Below are 27,809 nucleotides of genomic sequence, written 5' to 3'. Positions count from 1 at the left end.
TACAGTTGAGATAATAAAAGTCAGAAAACAGACCTCTCCACGACTAACTTGGTCGGAGAGCTTAATGGCTTGTTTGCATAGAGATAACAACTGGAGTTTCTCAACTCTTCCTGTACTGGAAACAATTACACTGATGTATCTGATCTTAATGTTTTATTTCTTAGCTGTGCTACACATACAAATCATAATATCATCATTTTTTTTTCGCTTCAGTGTCTCTTTAAGCCAGAAAAAAAATGAGTTTTACTCACCTGGGGCTTCTACCAGCCCCCTGCAGCAGTCCTGTGCCCTCACAGTCACTCACTAATCCTCTGGTCCCCCGCTGTTAGCTAGTTTCTGGTAGAAGCCCCAGGTGAGTAAAACTCATTTTTTTCTGGCTTAAAGAGACTCCGTAACAAAAATTGCATCCTGTTTTTTATCATCCTACAAGTTCCAAAAGCTATTCTAATGTGTTCTGGCTTACTGCAGCACTTTGTACTATCACAGTCTCTGTAATAAATCAATGTATCTTTCCCCTGTCAGACTTGTCGGCATGTGTCTGGAAGGCTGCCAAGTTCTTCAGTGTTGTGGTTCTGCTATGCACTCCCCCCTCCAGGCCCCTCTATGCACACTGCCTGTGTGTTATTTAGATTAGAGCAGCTTCTCTCTTCTCTCTTATCTTTTACAAGCTGGATAAATCGTCCTCTGAGCTGGCTGGGCTTTTACATACTAAAGAATTACATACAGGCAGAGCTGTCTGCACTCTGCAGGAAGAAACAGCCTGACACTTCAGTGGAAGATAGCTGCAGGGGGAAAGAAACACACAAATGATCTCTTGAGATTCAAAAGGAATGCTGTATACAGCCTGCTTGTGTATGGATGTATTTTCTATGTGTGGACATACTGTACATCAACCTACTTCCTGTTTTGGTGGCCATTTTGTTTGTTTATAAACAAACTTTTTAAAACTGTTTTTAACCACTTTTAATGCGGCGGGGAGCGGCGAAATTGTGACAGAGGGTAATGGGAGATGTCTCCTAACGCACTGGTATGTTTACTTTTGTGCGATTTTAACAATACAGATTCTCTTTAACCCTCTGGGCGATACAATTATATCGCCCAGGAGGTGGCGCAGCACTATTTTTTAAATTTTTTTATTTTTTAAATCATGTAGCGAGCCCAGGCGATTGGAAGTTACACGCAGCTAGCAAAGTGCTAGCTGCGTGTAACAAAAAAAAAATTATGCAAATCGGCCCAGCGGGGCCTGAGAAATCCTCCTGCGCGACATACCCCGAGCTCAGCTCGGGATTATCGCTCAGGAGGTTAAAGAGAATCTGTATTGTTAAAATCGCACAAAAGTAAACATACCAGTGCGTTAGGGGACATCTCCTATTACCCTCTGTCACAATTTCGCAGCTCCCCGCCACATTAAAAGTGGTTAAAAACAGTTTTAAAAAGTTTGTTTATAAACAAACAAAATGGCCACCAAAACAGGAAGTAGGTTGATGTACAGTATGTCCACACATAGAAAATACATCCATACACAAGCAGGCTGTATACAGCCTTCCTTTTGAATCTCAAGAGATCATTTGTGTGTTTCTTTCCCCCCTGAGGGGGGAGTGCATAGCAGAACCACAACACTGAAGAACTTGGCAGCCTTCCAGACACAGGCTGACAAGTCTGACAAGGGAAAGATACATTGATTTATTACAGAGACTGTGATAGTACAAAGTGCTGCAGTAAGCCAGAACACATTAGAATAGCTTTTGGAACTTGTAGGATGATAAAAAACAGGATGCAATTTTTGTTACGGAGTCTCTTTAAGTGTCCCTTTAAGCACAACAAAGCCCAGAAACAGCCTAAGAAATTCACCACTGTGAGTACTGCCTGTAGTTTGTGCTGGTTGGTTGAGACTGCTGGTTAATTGAGTTCCAGATAACTGGGACTGTACTATATTTTTTATAGTATACAGCCTTTTTTTTGCAGTACAGTAGTGATGGAATGTATGATCTATGTCTGAGGTAAGCCGTAATAATAATTTTGAGCTAATCCCTCTCATGTGGAAAAACTACGGTTAGCTCTGCAGGGCGGGGGAGGGGACCCCAATTGGTGTCCACTAGGGATGATCACATGTATGCAAATTATTCCGAGTTGATGCAAATGTATGCCAATTATTATGCGAATATATGCAGCTTGAAAATGGACCAATCAATTTAAACCTGGGTTTAAAATAATTGGTTGGTTTTCAAACTGCACACATTTGCATAAAAATGTGCATAATTTCAGAAAAAATTGCATATCATTGATCATCCCTAGTGTCCACTCCGGCTCCTATGCAACAGTTGTGGGCCTAATAGACAAGTATACAAACATTAAACAAACTAGGAGAAATGGGGCTCGCCACCTAGTGATGGTCGGAAATGCCGATTTCCGTTGCTGCGAAAATTCCGCTTTCTGCCAATGCCGATTGCCAATTCCGTGGATTTCCATTTTCCAATGAGGTTTTTTTGTTTGGTCATTTTTACCATCCTCTGATTGGCCAAACACTTCTGAGTTGACTCAGAGTTCTGTGAATGGGTTAAAATTACAGAGTCACAGCAATGTGGTATTTCCACGGAAATCTAATATCCATTTTCTGATGAGAAATGCGTACATTTCAGTGCCGTGAAATCCGAATGAGCATCACTGTCATCAAATTTGGAAAGAGGGCTTTTAGTCAGAACAATCACGGCTTTGACTACAGAGGAGCTTCAAGTGTCGGGACATTGACTTCTGTTTCACACCAATATCTCTGCATGTCTAGTAAAAGTAACCAATTTATGGCTGTTGCTTTGATAGCCACATACTGTATATCCTCAAATATAAGTAGGCCTCGTATATAAGTCGACTCCAATATTAGACCATCTAAAGCTGGAATTTTTTTATTGACTCAAATATAAGTCTACCCAGCAAAGTTAATGGCTGCATTTGGGGTCCAGGAAGAATTAACTGCTGCACTTGAGAATGAGGACCAGGAGAGGTTAATGACTGCACTGCATAAAGTATTGCAGCCATTAATCCCTCCTGTCCCTTAAAGGAATCATCAGGCAAAAAAAAAAAAGCAGCTTTACTCACCTGGGGCTTTCCCCAGCCCCTTGCAGCCGACTGTCCCACGCTGGCCGTTCGCTCTCTGCCGCCATCCCGGTCTCCCCGCACAGTGGTAGAGCCCAAAGTGGCTACGATTGACAGCAGCGCTTCACGCAGGCGCAGTAAGGACGACCTCTCAGTCGGCCTCTGCACCATGCGCTGAGACCGGGACGGAAAGCGGAGGGGTCAGAGTGGGACAGTCGGCTGCAATTGGCTGGAGAAAGCCCCAGGTGAGTAAAGCTTTTTTTTTTTATTTTGCCTGATAACTCCTTTAAGTGCAGCCGATAACTCCTCCAGGCCCCGAAGTGCTTGGATTATTCACCCCTTTTCCTGCAGCTCAGTATTTCCCCCCTGCCCCTTTCCTTGATAATTGTTGTAGCCAGGACTTTCAGACCTGTTCTTTCTTGGCATTTCCTTTATCAAGAAAGTGTCACTTACCACTGGGTACATTGCTGCAAATGGGAATGTCACTAGTAACAGCACACACATTACTTAGTGTGCTCAGCATTGCCTGTGACTCGTGTATAAGTCGACCCCTATACTTTTATTCAGTGAGTCAGACCTACATTTCTAGACTTATAGTATACAGTAAGCAACACTTTTTTGATTTATAGTTATTGTGTAACTTGATTTTTTTTATTATTTCATGAGTTTAGCACAACTTCAGATCAAATAGAAAGATAACTCATGCCTAGTGTTGAGCACAAATTTCACATAGTCATAAATTTGCATCATAATTCGCAATTTTTATACAAAATTTTAATGCAAAATTTTGGGAAAATTAGTAATAAATTTGTCTATCCATAATTTTGCAAAATTTTGCGTAATTTCATGCCGAATATGGCGGTTAATAGCAAAGCCCCCATACATGCTATCATCACCAAAATTACTATGTGTGTGAAGGGGAATAGTGTGAACAAGGCAAAAAAAACTTGTAGTTGTGAGAAATTTGATGTTAACAATTTTTCTGAGTTTACAAACCATTTTTCCTTGCATTTTTAAAATCAATCTTCTCAAAAATGACTAAAGACTTTTTGAAAAAATCTTTTTTGGACTTGTTCTCGATATTCTCCTTAACTTATGTAGCAATTTTGGTGTCAAGAGCTTGTATGGGAGCTTTGCTATTCACTGCTAAAGTCAGCACAAAATTATGCGAAAATTAAGAGAAAATGTACGCGAAATTACAAATGTGTATACGACATCACTTCAATTTACAAATCATAATTACATATAGGAATAATTGCAAAAATGTACATAAAAATTTGCATCATCGTAATGAGCTGATTACGATCATAACTACTCATGCCTTTCGGATGTACTAACTTATGGAGTTAGCTGAATATCTTGCTGCCCTTGATTCACACCTAGGTATTTCCCCACCTAGAATGACCCTAAAGAGTTGGCCTATAGACCGCAGAGCATGTAAGCAGATTTCAGGATTAAAGGTGCTTTTTTTCAGACTAGAGAGGTTACAGTTAATTAGCGTGTGACTTTTGTGGAGATAATCAAGTGACCCATTACTGAGAGATGAGGAATCATGGCTTTAGCTGTATAACACCATAATGAGTACGGTACACCATTAAGAATAGATTATCTCCTATGGGTCAACCTGGGTCCATACTTGTGCCTGAGTGCTAAACATCTAATAGCTAAATAAATAAAAAATTATCCATACCTCTATAAGTGGCTCCTTTATGGATTCTTGTCTTTTTGGTTAATTTAACAACTTGCTCACAAGAGTCTTTGTATCTGTGAGAACTCAGGAGGAAGCATGTGACCTGCTTGATCAGCTGATGGATTTGTAAGGCTATGTTCACACTGGGACTAATGCAATGCAATTATATTGTAATAGTACATTCACGCTAGCAGTGAGGTGTGGCAGAATCTGTCGGCGTAATGCTAGTGGTGTGCACTAGTGGTGTGCATTAGTGCATAACATGTGCATTTACAGTTGCAGTGAAGCATACTTTTCATTGACAGTATGCTTTACTGTATGTGCCGCATCACGTTACACGCACCCTCTTCTGCGTTGCAATCCAGTTTTTATAGAGAAAGTAATGCCATGCCCCAGTGTGAACCTAGCCTAAAGCTCTAATTTGCTGCTTACAATCATGTGCTAAACAAAAAGTGATCACAACAAATCAGGTCTTTGCAAATGTATCAGCTGATCAAACTCTATCTGCTGCACACACACAAAAAGAAAAAATGTTCTCCTTTCTTTGCTTACACCATAGCAAATTTATTTTAACACTTACCTTTTTATATAGTCATCTCCTAATCCTAAGCCTATCATAAGGTGTTTCAAACATTGGAAAATACATTGGTGAAGATTAGTGAAGTATATGACAGCACCATTTGGCTTTGTAATGGCCAAACCTGTTGGGTGGAGCTGGGAACTCTGGGTAGACTCCTTCAGCTTTCAGCGAGCATGTTAGATTCATTAAACTTTAATAACTAACAATAAAAAAAAATAATCTTGTGTTAATTGTGACTTCATAGTCTATTGTGTTGTTTATTATGCAGCACTTCTTGATGGCTGCAGCAAATTTCACTTGTGTTACAGCAATCTCTGGGAGCTCTCTGGGGTGTTGTGATATAAAAACAATGATATTTCGTAGAGATTTGTGACTTCCAAGCCCCTGTATTTGTCATGAATGCGGCACATTACCAAAATTAGCCAATGACCAGGTTTGGGAGCCAGGAAAGGGATGTGACCAGTAACAGCTTTCCTAGGAAAGTAGAATTATGTATGTTGGAACACCATGGGCTTGATTCACAAAGCGCTGCTAACTGTTAGCACGCCTGTGAAAACCCCCTTAGCACGTCTAAACCAGCTTTTCGCGCGTAAAACTTTATGCGCGTAAAAACTTTACGCGCGTAAAGTTTTACGCGCGCACTGCACAGAGCGCATTAAAGCCTATGGGACTTAGCGTGCGCAAAGTTCTTTGCGCGCGTAAAGATTTGCGCGCAAAACTTTGCGTGCGACCTGATTGAGAAATCCGGTACTAACCTACTTAGCACCCTGGTTAGCACGCCTAAAGACTTTAGACGTGCTAAGTAGGTTAGCACTGCTTTGTGAATCAAGCCCCATATGTTTTTCTAAGCTCCCAGAATTCCTTGGGCTTAAAGATAAAATGCATGCAGGCAACTCTGGTAAGGTTATCTACATAAAAACTCTATGCACGTCTACCGCTTGCATTGTATACCTCTTCTCTAGGAGGATCAGGGTTTAAAAAAATAATTATTAGATTTTACATAATCATAAAACCTTTACCAAGTGATGACAAAACAAATGTACCGACAAGATATAGGCTTAATGTATTAAACCCCCCTAGGGGTATAGCAATAGCAATAGCAGCTGCTATGGGGCCCTGGAGCATAGGGGGCCCAGTGGGTACTTAAAGTCTTCACAATTAACTTTCTTGTGTTTCTCCACCCTCAGTGCCCATGAAGCAGTGTTGTTTGCATGAGAATGTAAATTGCCCAATTAACTCCATAGAGTAAGGGCAGGTGGCATTGCATAAGTGTGCATACATCTGAGAGCCCCATGAAAATTTTGCTATGGGGGCCCATGATCTCTACCTACTCCCCCTAAAACCCTCCCACGAGTCTCGCTGTGCCAAGTAGGTCCTGTGTCATCTGCTCCTTTATACATTGTCTCTTCAACCTATTCCAGTAACATTGTCCTCCCAAGGGTGCCCCCCAATGTCCTCCAGACAATGCCAGGAAGTCAATGTAAAGTCACTCATCAGAGTATTGATCTGTTGGGGAGAAAATTGTTGAAGAATAAAGTTCCTCAAATTTTAAAGAAGGCATTAGTTCTCAGCTCCTTGGCCTGAAGAGTATTCAGTCATTCCATATTGAAGGATCAGGTTTCATTTTGGTTTGCCAGGTGACTGATAACCCTATTTGTTGTTTTCAGCAAAAGAGTGACCCGAACCCAGTGATCTAGCCAAGGATATCTGGGTGGAGACAGATTATATTCACATGCAATCTCGGTTGGTTGCCCATCTAGCAACCCTTCATAACCACACAGTTTTGAGTGACAATACTGCACCATTTGGGCTCCCTTTGTCACTGTGTTGTTTTAAGGTGATCTACAGCTTATCTCTCAAGAAGTGAGGACAAAGTTGCATTTAACTTATAGGACTACTGTAGGGGGGTCAGGGAAAAAAAAGAGTTGAACTTACCCGGGGCTTCTAATGGTCCCCCGCAGACATCTTGTGCCTGCGCAGCTACTCACCGATGCTCCGGTCCCCGCCTCTGATTCACTTCTGGAATTTCCAGAGCGTACTGCGCAGGCGCAGACCATACTGGGCCTGCCCAGTACACTTCTGGTGAAGTCAGTGGGAGCAAGGACACGGCCTCACAGGCGCAGTGGTTTTCCGACTTTAAAGTCAGAAATTCCGGAAGTGAACCGGCGGCGGGGACCGAGCATCAGTGAGTGGTTGTGCGGGCACAGGACGTTGGCGGGGGATCGTTAGAAGCTCCAGGTAAGTTCAACTCTATTTCCCCCGACCCCTCTACTGTAGTCCTTTAACCACTTGAGGACCGCAGTGTTAAACCCCCCTACCGACCAGGCTGTTTTTTGTTGCGCTGGGCTGTGCAGGCTTTACATCCTCCTGCACAGCCCAGCTATGGAGCCCAGCGATCGGACTCGCCTCCTTTTTTTGGGGGGGGGGGGACATGCCGCTGGAGGGGTCCGATCGCTGTGGCAGCAGTTTGTTTTTTTTCCAGCCTGTATAGGCTGTTTAACCCTCCCTCCCTCCCTCCGTTCACTGAATTTGAACAGGACGGTGATCCATCCTGTTCCGCCTCTCATAGGCATCAGCCTATGAGAGGACGGTGATCCCCGGCCAATCAGAGGCCGGGGATCGCCGATCTCGTACAGCGCTGCCTGGAGACCGCAGCACTGTACACATGTAAACAAAGGGGATTTCTTTCCCCTTTTGTTTACAAACAGCCTGCTAGCCACGATCGGCGGCTATCAGGCTAATCGCGGAGCTCCACTCCGTGAACAGGCAGGATACGATCGCGCATGCGTGCGCCTGTTCCCTGGGAAACTGCAGCCCTAGGACTTGACGCCAATTGGTGTGACGCTGTCTTAGGTAGTTAAAGCCCAACTAAATGTTAACAGAAAGATTGGCCCAACTACACATTCACAAAAACGGTAGATTGAGGCTTAACATGATCCCAAGGTGAGAAATTGAGGCTGCCATATTTATTTCCTTTTAAACAATACCAGTTGCCTATTTATCTTCAGGCATCAGTAGTGTCTGATTCACAACCCTGAAACAAGCATGTGGCTAATCCCATCATACCCTTTAAAGTGGTATGAAACTCAGCATTCCACTTTTGTTGTAAAAATGTATCTACAGCATACAAACCACTACCAGAAAATTATTGGTCTTTTTCAGTGGGAAGCTTATAAATCTGAAGCTGAAGCTGAGCAAGGGATTACATTTTCTTGTTTATGTTTCCATATCAGCCACAATTAGTAAACGTTCCTGGCAGAGCTTCAGTCCAGCTGCAGGATAGGTGGAGGTGAAAAAGGAGACACATTCTCACTAGATACATTATCCTACCTAATAATGTACAAGTGTCCCTGCGTCCTGTCCCTGTGTCAGTGATTGTGCTCTATTGTGCTTTTCCTGCACTGACAGCCGTTGAGACAGGACACAGGACGGGCCAGGAGACGGTCCAGCTGGGTGGGCGGGCATGTGTGTGCGCGAGCGTGGCGGTGTCAGACCTAGAGCCCGTTTTTAAACAGGCTTAGGTCGCTAGTCCTATATAATAAGAGACAAGTGTCCCTGCGTCTCTGTGTCCTTGGGTCCGTGCATTTGCGCTAATGCGTATGTGTGCACGGACAGCCGTTGGGGCTGGAGGAAGACAGGCCAGAGGGCTGGGCGGACGGGTGTGCGGCGGATGGATGCGTACACATGCGCACAAACATGTGGAGGTGGGACAAAGACTTAGAGCCCGTTTTTAAGCGGGCTTAGGTCAACTAGTAATATATAAATACAGTATCTAGTCAAACAAGAGACAGTGTGCCTGACCTGCATACTGGTTCAGGGTCTATGCCTAGAAGTATTAGACAAACAGAAATTAGGAAGACAGCCAACCAACTTGCATTGTTTAAAAAGGAAATAAACATGTCAGCCTTCACATTCCCCTCACTGCAGGTGAGCACTTTTAAGCACTTTTTTGCTTGCTAGGAGCTGAAAAGGTACTTTAATGAGAAGGCGCCAAAACACCATATGGCCATAATATGGAGACAAAGTCATCAGAGGATTTTGTTACAGGCACTTTCTGACCACAAGTGTGCATTACACAGACTGTCTGCTCAGGAGGTCGTATTACATAGACCAACCATGTGGTAATGTTACACAGACTTATTTTCTCCATTCAGCACTGCACAGCAGTTACTTCATAGCATTCTTCCTCATCTAGCACTGATGTGGAAGTTCCCTGTTTTTTTACTGGTGACCTCTGAATTCACTTCTGCTGAGTACATTTGGGAGCTCAGTACCTTGTCTTGTTGGAATCAGCCAAGTCATTTGCATGCCCAGCTCACCATACAGTGTGTCCACTAGGCCAGGGCTTTTCAACCTGTGGTACGCGTACCACCAGTGGTACTTTGCTGTTGGCCAGGTGGTACACACCAGGCTTGCCTGCTATTTGTCTTGGTCCCATCTTGCCTCCACAAAGTTCATCTCCCCTCGCTGGTTCCTCACTGTGCTGCCCTGCAGCATACTTCAGACCTCAGATCAGTGGTGAAGAGACACAGGCGAACGGTGCACAGTGGCAGTCGGGTTACTGCTGATCTGAGGTCTGAACTATTCTGAAGGGCAGCACGGCGAGGACCTCAGGGGCTAAAGAGGCTTCCCCCTTTCTCCACAGTAGAGGGGATCCAGCGATAGGATGCCCAAAGATCTCCTTGTCAGCATACCCGCATACGCAGTTGCAGTTCTCCACTTGGATTCTGGTGGAAACAGCTGAGCCTGATCGGGTCCGCTCTACTGCGCAGGTGCACAGGTGGTACTTTTAAATTTTCAGGTGATTAAAGTGGTGCAATTAGTGAAGAGATTGAAAAGCCCTGCACTAGGCAACCAGTAGAAGGCTTGTGAGAGGGAAATGAGGGATTGCCATGAGGCAAAGAGGCCCAGTAGGGTCCCCCTTCACCTGGTCCCCATTTCAGCCACTGTAGTAAGTGTCAGACTGGGAGTTGGAAAAGCTGAGGAAATCCACTTGCTGGCCAAGCAGCAGAAATCAGGTATTGCTGCTCACAGTGAGGACTTGCTGCAGGTTTCTATTGGGAGTGATAACACAGGGTTACCGCTGCTTGGCCAGCAGGTGGATTTCCTCAGTTTTTCCACCTCCCAGTGCGACACTGGCTGTAATGTACCCTACTTAAACTCCACGGTTACAAAACCCTGATGGAAACGGACCACCACAGCAGAACAAAAAGTGGAATTACCCAATCCAACCATCATAATGTGACAGAGAAGCATATCAAAATAGAATGGAGTTTAGGAAAATAGGATGCTGTGGGTGAGATAGTAGGAGGGTGTAACGTGCGTCTCACACAATTTACAATTTTTTCAGTATGAGGAAATTACAACACATTTTAATGAGAAAAAGGGTTGTTTATTCATTCTTTCATGTATTTGTTGCTAATGAAGGCTGCAGAAAATATGCACTTGCTTTTAAGGTTTAGATATTTTATGAAAAAAAATTTTTTAAGCAGATAGGCCACATAATTGGAGACCGTTAATGCACTGAAGTGTATGGCCACAGATTCGAACCTTGGCTCTTCCTGTTCAGTATTGTGGTGTAACGTAAAAAGAGCGCTGCTTGACGTGATCAGTTCCTCTAGCCGCAGTTCCTGCGGGCCAGCTGGATGTCTTTGGGCATGATGATGACACTCTTGGCGTGGATGGGGCACAGGTTGGTGTCTTCTAAGAGACTCACCAGATAAGCCTCGTTGGCCTCCTGCAGAGCCATGATGGCCGAGCTCTATTCAGTAGGAGACCTTTGGCAAGACTCACTGCTACTGCCTACTGAGTGCACCTGAGTTGTTGCAGCTCTGGTACTTTGAGTCCAACAGGAGAAAAGCGCAACATAAATGTTCTGTGTCTTGTCACAGAAGAGATCTTTGATGTCCAGAAATGTTGTGTAAATATTTCCTTTACAATAGAATTCTGGGCACGATTTTAATTTTAGTTTTGAATAAATGTGTTGTCACAGGTAATATGGAGTTTATCAATATTTCCAGTGGTCACACAAGAAGCAATAAAACGGATAAAGGTGTACAGCTGGTTTATTTTTTTTCTCTCTCCCTTTCTCCTGTCCTGGATTTCTGCCACCTCTGGCCCAGTGAACTTATGCAGTCTCTGTTCCAGGAAGCAGAAGCAGCATCTCATTTAGGTACTCTACTGGTTGCCACAGAACTACCAGAGAGTGCAAAACCAATCTGTTTTTTTTTGCAGTAAGATGCTTATCCTTAGATTTTAAATACAGGTTTCTATAATGCTGGGAATACACGTTTCGTTTTTGCCTTCGTTTTAGCCTTCGATTCGTTCAGTAAACGAATCGAGTGTTGAAAACGTATGTGAAAATAGTCATAATCTCATTATAGTTTCGATTAATAGACCCCAAAAACGAACGACTAGTGATCGAACATGTTTGATATTATCTCTCTTTATCCATCTAATCGAGCCATTGGTAGGCTTGATGGCTGTTCAGATCGATTATATGTTCGTTTATGTTAGTCCGTCCCTGTAAAAAGTGATTTTCGTTTCGTTTCTTTGCAGCCTTCGATCATTGGAAAAACGAAACCATCAGAATCGAAAAAAAAAACGAAACCGTGGGTGGTGATATTAACCGTACGTTCGATTATTTCAGGAACGAAAAGGACAAAAGGCACAATCGAAACGAAGGCTAAAACGAAGGCAAAAACGAAACGTGTATTCCCAGCATAATGCTTTTGTAATTTGGTAAATGTTAAAATTAATACAAATATCAAAAAACAAAACCTGATGAAGGTTATAACTTCTTGCATACACCTCTAAATATTTAGTTATGTCTATGTTCCCTTTGGAGAAACCCACCGAGTTCTTTTTGTGTGCTTAGTAAGAGGAAATGAAGGTAATTTTTCTGACTGAGACACAGCCTGCAGAACAAAGCAGACACTAGAGTCAGGAACCAACCTTTCTCTTCTTGTTTATTTTATACGATAACCAACACCTTTTTATGTAGCAATATGCAAGAGAATTTCAAATAGGCCATTTACTGTCCCTTATACTAGGTACACACAATGAGAATTTCTGGCAGATTTACTGTCAGATCGATTATTTCCAACATGTCCGATCTGATTTCCGAGCATTTTCCGATCAATTTCCGTTCACTTCAATAGGAAACCGTTCGGAAAATGCTCGGAAATCAGATCGGACATGTTGAAAATAATCGATCTGACAGTAAATCTGCCAGAAAATCTCATAGTATGTACCTAGCATAAGTGGAACTCACAATCTAATATCTAACTATGCTTTAGGAATGTTGCAGGAAACCCACAAAAACACAAAGAGAAGATTTATTTATTGTATTTATAAAGCGACAACCTATTACGCAGCGCTAGACGTTAGTTTAGGTTACAGACAATATTTAGTGTGACATACAGCAATACAGGAAAACAAGAAAGACCAGATCACACAGCACAGTAGGAGTACAAGGTAATGCTTAGTCAGTCACTGGATGGAGCATGGAGATTAGGCATGTCAAGTTCACTCAGATGCATAGCATAGGTTCCCAGTAATGCAGGTGCATGATCAGGTAGGACACAAAAGGAGGAGGACCCTGCCCAAAGGCTTACAATCTAGATACAAACTACAAACAAGATACAAACTTCATGCAGTTTTTTGGATGTAGACTTTTTCTGTGCTGATCAGTGCTGGCGTTTTCCACATCTTGCTCTGCACACCAGATTTTTATTAGGCCACTTGCACACTGCATCGCACTGCGGTATTCTTCCCCGCTGCGAAGGCTAAGCCGGCCTTAAACTTACTGCCTTCATGATATTCTTCTGATGCCGAGTTAGAAACTGTGATATTGACATTTTTGTGAGAGCACTTCAACAATGGCAGCTCTCTGTACCTCTCATGACAGGGTTTCTTTAGTACACAGATCTGATATCACTTTATGCATGGGAATTGTTTGTAAGTACAAGTTTTATCTCAGTAAAATGAAGTGTAAAGTGGGTTTGATCCAATGGCATGGACAGCAATTACACTGTGCAATAGAAACAGATACTTCATCGGTATAGAATGCAAAGGTTTTAAGCAGATGTTTATATACTTAAGTAATACTTCTAATTATAGCCTACGAGACACTAATGGTTATATAATCACTTTGTAATGCTATTATATATAAATACTTGTGTTATCAAGTCATTCAGGAGTAACTTGTTATACAGTAATTATTTGTGCTTGAACTCTAAGCTGTCTGACCTTTTATGTCAGTGTCACTCTACAATGAGAAAAAGTCCAGTCCAGTGGGTCCACAGATGATTTAATACTTCATGCACAGAAGTCTGTGGCTCTGATACAAGCAATGGTCAGGCAGACCTAGGGCATTGTTAATTGTACTCAATTCATTTTTGTATTGTCGCTCTATTTTTGTACTGCAGACTAGATTACAAAAGTCACACATATGTCGCCTGAGCAGGCCCAGATTTACATCACATTAGCTTACAGGCACAGATGTCCTGGCACCCTAGACTACACCCTCTATGCACCTACAAAGCCCTGCCGAACCACACAACAAGTGTTCTGGCTGACCCAGCTGTCACTTCTCCCTTACTTCCCTTGCCCATCAGGTATCCGGTAGCATCAGGTAGCCAGAGGTACCCTCAGTATTAAGTAGCTGGTGGTGCCCCCTACTGAAGGGAGATATTATCAGTGGAATGCAAAGAGTTGGGTGAGTAGCCTTTCATTAATGCTCTGCTTGGGACTCTGCATAGAGAAGGAGGCACCAGGCGCCTGTAGGCACATGCCTGAGTGCCCAGCAGATAGTAAACACACATTTAACCACTTTGTCCTCCTTGACGTAGTTCTACGTCAAGGAGGAGATGTACGCTCCCGCGGCCGATCGCGTGCCTGGCCGCGGATTGTTAGCCCAGGAATCAATGAATCGGGCCATGGTGCCCAATCACTGATTCCATTCCCCCGCAGAAAAAGCGACAGCTTCTCTCGGAAGCTTCGCTTTTCTGTCTCCTATGTCCCTCTAAGTGTACATTGTACGCTTAGAGTGACGTCATGTAAACCAACTCAAGGTTGCCATCTTGTTTCCAAAAAGTTAAACTACATCTAAAAGTAAAAAAAATAAAAAAATACACATATATTTACCCAAATCAAATACTATTTACATCCCACCCTCCCAAAAATACCCACATAAAATGTTTAATAAGAAAACAAAACAAAACATTACAATAATAAAAAAACAACAACACAGAAATATTTACCTAAGGGTCTAAACTTTTAATTATCTATGTAAAGATGAAATATTTCTATTTTTTTTTTATAAGCTTGTAAATAGTGATGGATGCAAAACGGAAAAAAATGCTCTTTTATTTCCAAATAAAATATTGTCTTCATACATTGTGATAGGGACATAATTTAAATGGTGAAATAACCGGGACAAATGGACAAATACAATACGTGGGTTTTAAATTATGGAGGCATGTATTATTTTAAAACTATAATGGCCAAGAAACTGAGAAATAATGATTTTTTTCAGTTTTTTTCTTATTCTTACTGTTAAAATGCATTTACAGTAAGGGAGTAAGGGAGCTCTTAGCAAAATGTACCACCCAAAGAAAGCCTAATTGGTGGTGGAAAAAAACAAGATATAGATCAGTTTATTGTGATAAGTAGTGATAAAGTTATAGGCTTATGAATGGGAGGTGAACATTGCTTGGATGCATAAAGTGAAAACGACCAAGGGCTTAAGTGGTTAAAGCGTTATAGTGTCAACTGCTTGATAAATGATAGGTTTGATATAAAGAATAATTTCACAGTCATTTTAAGGAGAAAGTCACATTGACATTTCAAAACTGATGCTATGCAATTTAAGTTATAAACCTTTCCATCCTAGCTATTATGAGCTAAGAAACAATCTTCCCTTATACTCCCTCAAGGCCAGTTAAACTTTGTGAGGGACTATATTGCTTATACTGTATAGTAAACTGATTTCCGTCACACAAAACCATCTAGATTCCAATGGCACTGATGAAAAGCACGATAGATGAGAAAGCAATTAAAAGTAACTTGGAAAACAGATCAAAGTTAAAAACAAAGTATGTGGGGAGACAATGAACCAAGTTTCTTTTTTACTTCATGCAAATTGTGTTGCTCTTTGTGTACACAAAATACTGGACAGATACAATTTAGCTGCGATTGTATCAGACTGGTCTAATTTCAATCTGCATATGAATTGTAACACAATTTGCACTTCAGCAACCATCTCTAGTAATAAGACTTAAGGGAATACTATCGATTGAAATGACTTTTTTAATACTCTATATTAGTGTACACATTACCACTAGTGCTAGGAGCACTTTATTTATTCACCCAGGTCTCTCTCTTGCTATCCCTGCTTAAAAATTAATTTCTCACACAGCTCACAGTAGTTTGGATCACCCTGAGCTGCTTGGTTACTCTGTCACACAGCTCACAAATATGTTTCACTGTGTCACTCACAGCATGCAGGAGACATGAGGAGAAATAGGCTGATCTGAGGTGGTAACAGGTAACTAAATGAGCTGTAATATTGCTGGAATATAACTAGCTATAACACTAGTCTGTGTTTACACTCAGACTGGTTGCCTGGCTGCCTGCTTGTGGTGATTCACTCCAGGCTGCATCCACTTTACAAGCTGCTGAGAGGGGCAGACCACTGTCTACAATTAGCATTATTAGTATCTTTATCAGTCAAGAGAAGCAAAGATAATAAACACACATTGCTAGAATCTTTAACCCCTTACCACCATATCAACAAGATTCTTTCAGCAAGGTGATAATTAAACTATAAACTGAGGAGTTGATAGCAACTCCCCTGTGCAGAGACATGGTCTAGCCCTCTGGGAGCGTCACTATTAGATACATTTTGTATCCAAAACTGACTGAGGATTTTACAGCTGAGAGGAACAGCTGTGTGAGGAATCAAATTGCTCCTAGTACTTGTCCTAATGTGTACTACAACATACAGCATTTAAAAATAAATGCATACATCGATAGTATTCCTTTAAGGTGGCCTCTAACGATCCAATTTCTAGCGAAAAATAATTTGAGCGATCGGATAATTCTGATCGGAAGAAAAATCATTCACTACACCAACCAATCTTTGCGTCCTCTCACAACTAATAAGAAAATCCAAATTTGACCAAAATCCAATCAGACGACTATTTTTTTTAATCGTTCGTAATCGACTGTGCCCATCAATGGAGATTCTTTACAACCAATCCGATCAGAATTTCTGATCGTTTAAACGATTTTTCGCTAGAAATTGGATTGTTAGTGGCCACCTTTAGGGTACTGTTACACTGCATCCATTGCAGTGCAAATATATTGCAATGGCATGTTCATATCTGCACCTTAGTTGCATGGGAATTCCATCGCATTCTGTGGATTTACTGTCCATGTTTACAGTTGCAGTGAAACACTTCTTTCATGAAAGTTTCATTCATTGAATAAACACAGGGGCGTTTCTAGGGTCCTTGGAGATCGGGGGCACCTGTGGGCACCAGGCGGGGATTTATATGCGCTGCGGCAAAAAATGGGCGTGGCCATGCGGTGAGTGGGCGTGGCCATGGGTGGGGCCAAATGTACATGAACTTAGCAGCGGTGTAAGCTACAGATAACGGGCCTGCCCATCGAAATATTGGATGGAGCCCCCTGTCCTTTATTTGGATAATTTATAATCAGTATAGGCATAGATCAAAGATGTATACACACATACAATTTTGATTGGTCAATTACTGACCCCCAATTTTACCACCCCCGTGCAGTAAGTGGGCCAACAGACAATGAATTTTATGAACAGAGCTAAAATTGGCTAATCAAAATTGTATGTGTGTAGCAGGCTTTACAGCTAATACTGTACATACTGAAAGTTGCAGGGATCAGCATACAATATAGCTGGTTTACAATCAGTAAAGGCACAGAGTAACACCTTACACTGTACACACTGGAGGTAAATCAGCACACAGTGCAGGCACTAGAGAACAGCGTATACTGTACATACTGTAGGCAGCAGAATTCAGCACACTGCAGCTAGCGTGCCAAAAATATGAGGATCACGTTGTGCGGCGTGCTTATCGTGCCGCACCGAAAAATGGGTGGGCCATGGACCAGAATATAGGTGTGGTAACGGCCGGGTGGAAACAAATTTACATGAACCTAGCAATGGTGGGACATTAGATTAGGACAGTGGTGGCGAACCTTTTGGAGGCCGAGTGCCCAAACTGCAACCCAAACGTCACTTATCTATCGCAAAGTGGCAACCGCAATTTAAACTAAATACTGTACAATCGTTTTAACTCATACATGAACATTATGGAAAATCCAAGTTGAAAATAAACTGTGAAGATAAACAATTTCATCCATCCTACTCCTGAAAAATGTATTCAATTTTTTAGAACCTCCCAGTTTTATTTTCTGTTTTAAAAAGCTAAAAAAGTAGGTTTAATGCTATTGTCTCATATGATAAGGATTCAGCTTTTCCCATAGTCTCGCAGTTAGCAATCATGTGACCCCCAACAAGACAAATTCAGCAATCATGAGGCCCCCAACAAATCATGAGGCCCCCAACAAGACAAATTCAGCAATCATGAGGCCTCCAACAAATCATGAGGCCCCCAACAAGAAATTCAGCAATCATGAGGCCCCCAACAAATCATGAGGCCCCCAACAAGACAAATTCAGCAATCTTGAGGCCCCCAACAAATCATAAGGCTCCCAACAAGACAAATTCAGCAGTCATGAGGCACATAAATAGACAGCATTTCACATAAATAGGCAGAATCCCCCCTTAATATGGTAGCCCCCACGTTAGGTAGTGAGTGACAGGGACCCCCAGGTTAGCTAGTGAGTGACAGGTGCCTCCAGTTAGGTAGTGAGTGACAGGGACCCCGATAGTGAGTGACAGGGAGCCCCTTTAGGTAGTGAGTGAGTGCCAGGGAGCCCCTTCAGGTAGTGAGTGAGTGCCAGGGAGCCCCTTCAGGCAGTGAGTGAGTGCCAGGGAGCCCCTTTAGGCAGTGAGTGAGTGCCAGGGAGCCCCTTTAGGCAGTGAGTGAGTGCCAGGGAGCCCCTTTAGGCAGTGAGTGAGTGCCAGGGAGCCCCTTTAGGCAGTGAGTGAGTGCCAGGGAGCCCCTTTAGGCAGTGAGTGAGTGCCAGGGAGCCCCTTTAGGCAGTGAGTGAGTGCCAGGGAGCCCCTTCAGGCAGTGAGTGAGTGCCAGGGAGCCCCTTCAGGCAGTGAGTGAGTGCCAGGGAGCCCCTTCAGGCAGTGAGTGAGTGCCAGGGAGCCCCTTCAGGCAGTGAGTGAGTGCCAGGGAGCCCCTTCAGGCAGTGAGTGAGTGCCAGGGAGCCCCTTCAGGCAGTGAGTGAGTGCCAGGGAGCCCCTTCAGGCAGTGAGTGAGTGCCAGGGAGCCCCTTCAGGCAGTGAGTGAGTGCCAGGGAGCCCCTTCAGGCAGTGAGTGAGTGCCAGGGAACCCCTTCAGGCAGTGAGTGAGTCCCAGGGAGGCCCTTCAGGCAGTGAGTGAGTGCCAGGGAGGCCCTTCAGGCAGTGAGTGAGTGCCAGGGAGGCCCTTTAGGGAGTGAGTGAGTGACAGGGAGGACCTTTAGGTAGTGAGTGAGTGCCAGGGAGCCCCTTTAGGGAGTGAGTGAGTGAGTGACAGGGAGGACCTTTAGGTAGTGAGTGAGTGAGTGAGTGACAGGGAGGCCCTTTAGGGAGTGAATGAGTGAGTGACAGGGAGGCCCTTTAGGGAGTGAGTGAGTGACAGGAAGGGCCTTTAGGGAGTGAGTGAGTGACAGGGAGGCCCTTTAGGGAGTCAGTGAGTGCCAGGGAGCCCCTTTAGGGAGTGAGTGCCAGGGGGAGCCCCTTTAGGGAGTGAGTGAGTGCCAGGGAGCCCCTTTAGGGAGTGAGTGAGTGCCAGGGAGCCCCTTTAGGGAGTGAGTGCCAGGGAGCCCCTTTAGGGAGTGAGTGCCAGGGAGCCCCTTTAGGGAGTGAGTGAGTGCCAGGGGGAGCCCCTTTAGGGAGTGAGTGAGTGCCAGGGGGAGCCCCTTTAGGGAGTGAGTGAGTGCCAGGGAGCCCCTTTAGGGAGTGAGTGAGTGCCAGGGGAGCCGCTTTAGGGAGTGAGTGAGTGCCAGGGAGCCCCTTTAGTGAGTGAGTGCCAGGGAGCCCCTTTAGGGAGTGAGTGAGTGCCAGGGAGCCCCTTTAGGGAGTGAGTGAGTGCCAGGGAGCCCCTTTAGGGAGTGAGTGAGTGCCAGGGAGCACCTTTAGGGAGTGAGTGAGTGCCAGGGGGAGCCCCTTTAGGGAGTGAGTGAGTGCCAGGGAGCCCCTTTAGGGAGTGAGTGAGTGCCAGGGAGCCCCTTTAGGGAGTGAGTGAGTGCCAGGGGGAGCCCCTTTAGGGAGTGAGTGAGTGCCAGGGAGCCCCTTTAGGGAGTGAGTGAGTGCCAGGGAGCCCCTTTAGGGAGTGAGTGCCAGGGAGCCCCTTTAGGGAGTGAGTGAGTGCCAGGGGGAGCCCCTTTAGGGAGTGAGTGAGTGCCAGGGAGCCCCTTTAGGGAGTGAGTGCCAGGGTAAGCCCCTTTAGGGAGTGAGTGAGTGCCAGGGAGCCCCTTTAGGGAGTGAGTGAGTGCCAGGGGGAGCCCCTTTAGGGAGTGAGTGCCAGGGAGCCCCTTTAGGGAGTGAGTGAGTGCCAGGGGGAGCCCCTTTAGGGAGTGAGTGAGTGCCAGGGAGCCCCTTTAGGGAGTGAGTGAGTGCCAGGGGAGCCGCTTTAGGGAGTGAGTGAGTGCCAGGGAGCCCCTTTAGGGAGTGAGTGAGTGCCAGGGAGCCCCTTTAGGGAGTGAGTGAGTGCCAGGGAGCCCCTTTAGGGAGTGAGTGCCAGGGAGCCCCTTTAGGGAGTGAGTGAGTGCCAGGGAGCCCCTTTAGGGAGTGAGTGCCAGGGGGAGCCCCTTTAGGGAGTGAGTGAGTGCCAGGGAGCCCCTTTAGGGAGTGAGTGAGTGCCAGGGGGAGCCCCTTTAGGGAGTGAGTGAGTGCCAGGGAGCACCTTTAGGGAGTCAGTGAGTGCCAGGGGAGCCGCTTTAGGGAGTGAGTGAGTGCCAGGGAGCCCCTTTAGGGAGTGAGTGAGTGCCAGGGAGCCCCTTTAGGGAGTGAGTGAGTGCCAGGGAGCCCCTTTAGGGAGTGAGTGCCAGGGAGCCCCTTTAGTGAGTGAGTGCCAGGGAGCCCCTTTAGGGAGTGAGTGAGTGCCAGGGAGCCCCTTTAGGGAGTGAGTGAGTGCCAGGGAGCCCCTTTAGGGAGTGAGTGAGTGCCAGGGAGCCCCTTTGGGGAGTGAGTGAGTGCCAGGGGGAGCCCCTTTAGGGAGTGAGTGAGTGCCAGGGGGAGCCCCTTTAGGGAGTGAGTGCCAGGGGGAGCCCCTTTAGGGAGTGAGTGCCAGGGAGCCCCTTTAGGGAGTGAGTGCCAGGGGAGCCGCTTTAGGGAGTGAGTGAGTGCCAGGGGGAGCCCCTTTAGGGAGTGAGTGCCAGGGAGCCCCTTTAGGGAGTGAGTGAGTGCCAGGGAGCACCTTTAGGGAGTGAGTGAGTGAGTGCCAGGGAGCCCCTTTAGGGAGTGAGTGAGTGCCAGGGAGCCCCTTTAGGGAGTGAGTGAGTGCCAGGGAGCCCCTTTAGGGAGTGAGTGAGTGCCAGGGAGGCCCCCCCGCCGCCGCTGCTCCCCCCACCCCCCTTACCTTGTAGCAGACCTCAGGATCAGCGGCGACCCGACCAGTAAGAGCGGGCGCTGGACGCACCCGCTCGATATGCGGAAGTGATGTCACTTCCGCATATCAGTGCGGGCGCTGGGTCCTAGCGCCCGCACGATTGGTCGCCGGCTCGCCGCCTGACCCTGAGGTCTGAGTGACGCGGCGGCGGCGGCTGGAGGGAGCCGCTGCCAGAGGGGGCCGGGCGGAGATCCGTGGCACCCTAGGATAGATTGGGGGCACGTGCCCCCCCAAAACAGGGCTAGCGACGCCCCTGAATAAACATATTCAAATAACAACAGAACATAGGTCATTCTGATCGTACAACGAATATACAAAAATGACAAACAGCCAGTCATTCCAAAAACTGCTATTTAGAGAGAACCCGAGATGAGTTTTAAGAATGATATCTGCACACAGAGGCTGGGTCTGCTTATACTGCCCAGCCTCTGTTGCTATCTCAATCCCCCCTAAGTTCCCCCTGCGCTCTGCTGTCCCCCATAAATCACAGCCGCGCTGTCGACACACAGCGGGCTGTGTTTACCTATGTAGTGTCACTCTCGCCGCTCCCCCCGCCTCCTGCATAGCTCCGGTCCCTGCCCGCGTCCCTTCTTTCCAATCAGCGGGAAGGGAAGGGACGCGGGCAGGGACCGGAGCTATGCAGGAGGCGGGGCGAGCGGCGAGAGTGACACTACATAGGTAAACACAGCCTGCTGCGACACACAGTGTGTCGACAGCGCGGCTGTGATTTATGGGGGACAGTAGAGTGCAGGGGTAACTTAGGGGGGATTGAGATAGCAACAGAGGCTGGGCAGTATAAGCAGACCCAGCCTCTGTGTGCGGATATCATTCTTAGAACCCCACCTCGGGTTCTCTTTAAGGAAAATCAATAAAAAAAACTATCAATACAGAATTGCAAAATAACAAACTGTCCATCCAGTGCAATTTTATGCACGCAACAGGAGACGGGATTAAGTCCACTGATCACAATTTAACCTCCTTGGCGGTATGAAAAATACCGCCAGGAGGGAGCGCAGCAGTTTTTTTTTAAAAAATTTTTTTTTTAATCATGTAGCGAGCCGAGGGCTCGCTACATGATAGCCGCTGCTGAGCGGCATCCCCCCGCCCGCTTCGATCGCCTTCGGCGATCTCCGATCAGGAAATCCCGTTCATAGAACGGGATTTCCTGGAGGGCTTCCCCCGTCGCCATGGCGACGGGGCGGGATGACGTCACTGACGTCGGGACGTCATTGGGAGTCCCGGGCCACCCCTCGGCGCTGCCTGGCACTGATTGGCCAGGCAGCGCTGGGGTCTGGGGGGGGGGGGCCGCGCCGCAGCAGATAGCGGCGATCGGGCAGGGGCCGGCGGCGATCAGAGTGCTGGCGCAGCTAGCAAAGTGCTAGCTGCGTCCAGCAAAAAAAAAATTATGAAAATCGGCCCAGCAGGGCCTAAGCGGCCCCCTCCGGCGGCTTACCCCGTGTCACACACGGGGTTACCGCCAAGGAGGTTAAGTGATATTTCTCCAAAATATCATTCATGGTATGGTAAATACAATCAGATAACATAACATTGCCCTGATAAGCACCGGCTCAAATCTTAAGGGGCCCATACACTGCTCGAATTTCAACCATCGATCGATTCTATAGAATCGATCAGAATTCGATTCCATCAAATTCCCTGATCGATTTGCGGCCGATTTCGATCAATTTGATCTGAAAGGATGTAAAATCTAGGTCGATCTGCTGCTGGCAGCAGATCAATGGCCCATAGAGTTGCATTGGATCTAATGGTCCAATAATGCATTTAGATCTATTTCTAATAGATTTCATTCTGAAATTTGTTGGAAATCTGTTCCTAGTGTGTGGCACACATCAGATGTGGTGGCTGGATAGTGTACTGGTTAAGGGCACCGCTGTTGACATTGGAAACCAGGGTTCAAATCCTGGCTAGGTCAAGTACCTATTCAGTAAGGCGTCCAAGGCAAGACTCCCTAACACTGCAGGGTGGCCTCTTGAGCGCGTCCCAGAGGCTGCAGCTCTTGAGCGCTTTGAGTCCGAAAGGAGAAAAGCGCTATACAAATGTTCGGATTATTATTATTATTATTATTATTATAGATAGATTCCTGTCAGATTCAACTTGACAAGCATCTGACAGAAATCTATCTGATGGTCGAATCTGTTACAAATCTATAAGTGTACCTTTAGACCTGGCAATTTCCAACTCAAACCTCTTTCTAATTCCCAAATCGATCGATTTGTAGCCGATTTCGATCGATTCCGATCAATTCCAATCGTTCTGGCAGGGTGGAAAATCTTGGTCGATCTGATGAGATTGCTTATCATTTAGCATTGGCCCTAATGGAAGTCTGATGGCAAAAAAATGCCATCAGATCGATTTTCAATAGATTTCAAACTGAAATCTATTGGAAATCTGTTCCTAGTAAAAAAATGTTCCTAAACACATCAGATAGATCAGAAATCTATCTGATGATCTATCTGCTGCTAATCTAACGAGTGTATGGCCACCTTAAGGTATGGTAGTTTTGGTGCTAGCAACAGGGTCCGTACAGCTGTTAATGAGACCTATTTGGAAAGGAGTTGTCCCAAATATGTTTTAAGTTGAGTCCAAACTTTGTGAGCTGTTGGGAGTTCCCAGAGAAGATGTGCCATAGTACCCTCTGCTTGGCAGCTCATAAAACAGAGGGAGGATACTTGTGGAAATGTAATCAAGGCTTTCCGAAACCTGTCATTCAATCGCTTCCTTGGGTTGATAGTTAAGCTCCAAGGTAAGACATTGGGGCATTTTGCCCTAATCAAAGTTAGCTTGATAAAGTTTCACTGCTTTAAGCAGGAGATTGACAGGTCAAGCCTGGAATTTTCCAACATTCATAGGCCTGATAATTGACTGAATCTATTTAGTAATGGTTGCAATAGAAAAGGGATGGAATAATCTGCATAAAAACTCTAAATTCGGTACCTTGAATGTCTCTAAACTCTAAATTCGGTACCTTGAATGTCATACCTCTTAATATCTTTGTTTGTATAGCTAAGGACAAAAGTTCCAGAGCTATAGCAAAGGGGTATTAGATATAACCCCTAGCAGTGTGATACAGGTTTTTGGCTTATTATAATGTGCCCTCACCCCATCTAGAGAACCCCTTGTAAATCACCTTTTTCCCAGGGGCGTAACAAGAAATCACTGGGCCTCCCTGCAAAACTTTGGATCCCCCCCCCCAGCTATCATTGCTGGAGGGGGGGGGGGGGGCTGATGGTAGCCCGAGATGAGGGGAGGGTTGTCTGGTCCACCTCCCTGCTGCTGTTTGTGCCTGCTGCTCCCCTTCCTGCACTGTATCCCCTTCTGTCCCTAAAAATTGGAGGGCCAGCCCCCAGAGCCAGGGGTCCCCCTCAGGCATCTCCCCCTAAAGGCTCCCCTGCGGCTTCGTCCCTTGCAGGGGCTATTGTTACGCCCCTGCTTTTTCCCATTACTTTATATAAGTAAGGCTAGGCCAGTTGGCTGTTGAATGTCGGAGCTATATAAAGACCATATTATAATAACAATAATATACCTTTTGGAGGTTTAACATTAGCAATCTTGTGTCTTTTAACTTTACATCTTGGAGAATGTTACATGCCAATCTAATGTTATCTATCGTTTGCCTCTGTGGCATAAAACTAGCCTGTGCATTGGTAATCAAAGAAGCGATTCTCCAAGAGAGGTGGACCGCCAGAACACTGGAAAAGGCCTTAAAGGGAACCTAAACTGAGAAGAGTGTGGATTTTTCCTTTTAAATAATACCAGTTGCCTGACTCTCCTGCTGATCCTGTGTCTCTAATACTTTTATCCACAGCCCCTGAACAAGCATGCAGATCAGGTGCTCTGACTGAAGTCAGACTGGATTAGCTGCATGCTTCTTTCAGGTGTTTGATTCAGCCACTACTGCAGCCATAGAGATCAGCAGGACTGACAGGCAACTGGTATTATTTAAAAGGAAACATCCATCCATCTCGGAGTTAGGCAGAAATAGCTGATCACTGTCAGGCAGCTCTACTGCGCAGGGGCAAGTCTCCTGCGCCTGCGCAATAGAGTGGACCCGACAGAGATCAGCTATTTTCGCCTATCTCCGTGCTGAGAGCCGCAACAGCGCCACCGCTGGAACCAGGAAAGGTAAATAAATTTGTCGAGTGTGGATTGCGGGAGACTTCGGGGGAGCCAGCGCTGGACTGCCTGCAGCTACAGGGGTGGGAGAAGCCTCATTGGGACCCTGAGGCTTCCCTCTCCCGAGGTGAGTACCCCCCAGGGGAACTTATGTTTTGTTACAGGTTCTCTTAAAGGTTCCCTTTAATGTCATTATTTATTAGTGGTATAGCTCTATAATTGGAGATTTTGCTCTCTTTATATGCCTAAAGAAGTGGGAACCTAAGTTCTGAGAACTTACTGTATATCTCCTATGCTAAATATTTACTTTCCCTATAATATACCAGGTAATATTCTCCAATATATACATTAAAATGCATAGCAAGTATATTGTACTTTGAGTATTAATATGTTCTATGAAACATTCCTACATCTCCTCTGTTATTTATACCAGGAGAAGACACTGAGCAGTCTCTGCACTGAAGTGCTGACAAGAAGACCCCCAGCAGGTGAGGTCAAAAGTTTATCACCATTTCTGCTTGCTTTTGAAAGTGATGAAATCCAGACTCCTTGATAATTGCCACTATAAAATATTTATTGACGTTGTTTCAGTGCTTACATGAGAAATGAAACAGGGTAACTAGGTACAGTAACATGAATCCTTCACACTACTTATGGCATACAAAAGCTTATACATATGTTAAAGTACTTCTGTCACAAATGTGTGCCAATCATAATCAAGGATGGGAAAAAAACTGATATTCAAAGAGTATTTTCAGTGAAAACTGCATATATTATTTCGACATACAGTATAAAGCCTGCTGCTCAATTAGTATACAAATGTTCTCCATTACTCAGAGTTTAGCATGATGGCGCTGACTTACTTCACTTTCACTTTAGCAATAAATGAGTGGTTTTGACCCATAGAAAATCATTTATAAAAGTCTACATATATTCCTAAAAGTATGGTGTGTATATATTTATAAAGTGACACCTTACGAGCCACCTCGCACTGCTGCAACAATGCACTAGTTTGTGATATAAACTCCAGCCAATTTATTAAAGACTGGAATTCATAGTATTTGAATACCACTGTGACATGCAGAAATGCTTCCCACCATCTCCCATTACCAGTTGGTTACAGCAGCTCACATGGGGCTTGAGGCACTAAGCCAAATAGCATGCCTTATCAGAGTTAACATGCCTTATCAGAGTAGCATAGCGAGCGCTATGAACTTATGCCTGCTAATTGGCAAAGACGAGAGCTCACCTCAGCTTGCCCTGAGCCCCTGCGGGTCCAATCACTTTAAAGGACATTATCCCCGCACTTTGATTGGCCCAATAGGCTGCCTGTCACTTGACAGGAAACTTGGCAGGCGGCCTATTGGGCCAAAGTGCTGTATAGCGCAGTTCCCCAACTCTGTCCCTTCCCTCCCCGCCTCCATAAGCCGATTGGAGGAAGCTTACAGAGGCGGGGAGGGAAGAGACAGAGGTGGGGAGTCGCACTATACAGGAGGGGGGGGGGGGGGGAGCGGCGGTGACTGACACTCAAAGGTAAATAACAGGCTAGCGCCAATCTGCGTTTCGCTAGCCTGGCGCTTTTTTAAATGGGGACAGCAGAGCCTGCAGGCACACTGTAAGGACATAGAGACTGGGCATTGTATACATAATGTGGCTCTGTGTCCTAATATGATTTCACAAACACACCTTGGGTTCTCTTTAAAGGACCTCTTTCATGAAAATCTTAAAATGTAAAATATATGTAAACATATACAAATATGAAGTAAGTTTCTTCCAGTGTAAACTGAGACAAATTACTTTTCTCCTATGTTGCTGTCACTTACAGTAAGTAGCAGAAATCTGACATTACCGACAGATTTTGGACTATCCCATCTTCTCATGGGGGGTTCTCAGGGCTTTCTTTATTTTTAAAATCACTTAGTGAATGGCAGTTTCTTCGTCCAACTGTCAAAATAGTGTGCAGCGAGCAGGCTGGCCAGCATCTTTGTATAAATCTTTTTCAGGGAATGTCTTTATAAAGAATAAAGGACATGCTGAGAATCCCCCATGAAGAGATGGACTAGCCCAAAACCTGTCGGTAATGTCAGATATCTACTACCTACTGTAAGGGACAGCAACATAGGAGAAAAATAATTTATGGCTCATTTTACTCTGGAAGAACTGTACTTCCTATTTGTATGTGTTTTAAATTTTAAGATTTTCACGACAGTTCCTTTTTAACCTCCCTGGCGTTCAATTTCCCCAGGATTTCTGTGCAAAAAGTGATGCAATGTATTTTTAAAACTTTTTTTTCCCTGTAACGTGCCAAAATGTGTCAAGCAAGGGTCTAGTATACAGTGCAGGAGAGTATTGATGTGTATGCAGGGCCGGGCCGAGGCATAGGCTGGAGAGGCTCCAGCCTCAGGGCGCAGTATAGGAGGGGGCGCACAATTCATTCAGCTGTCATTCCTAATTGTGTTTGAAGCAGAAAGAAATAAGAAAAGGAGATACATGGAAGTGACTACAAGCCATATAACTAGAGATTAAGGTGTTGGGGGCCCTGGGG

The 27,809-nt window shown here is 45.2% G+C and overlaps 1 long non-coding RNA gene across 4 annotated transcripts in view; it reads left to right on the top strand.

Annotated features, from left to right (window-relative positions):
- LOC137541406 (uncharacterized) overlaps window positions 1-27,809 on the top strand; it is a 1,168,812-nt gene that overhangs the window by 885,963 nt on the left and 255,040 nt on the right. For all 4 annotated transcript variants that reach the window (XR_011025153.1, XR_011025156.1, XR_011025152.1 and 1 more), the window contains one exon: window positions 25,698-25,752. This is a non-coding gene — a long non-coding RNA (uncharacterized lncRNA). The remainder of the gene's footprint in view (window positions 1-25,697; window positions 25,753-27,809) is intronic.

The sequence above is a fragment of the Hyperolius riggenbachi genome, chromosome 12 (genome assembly GCF_040937935.1).
Source record: "Hyperolius riggenbachi isolate aHypRig1 chromosome 12, aHypRig1.pri, whole genome shotgun sequence".
In the NCBI taxonomy this organism is placed as follows: Eukaryota; Metazoa; Chordata; class Amphibia; order Anura; family Hyperoliidae; genus Hyperolius; species Hyperolius riggenbachi.
The sequence above is the reverse complement of the archived record's forward strand: the minus strand, read 5'-3'. Positions and strand labels throughout refer to the sequence as shown.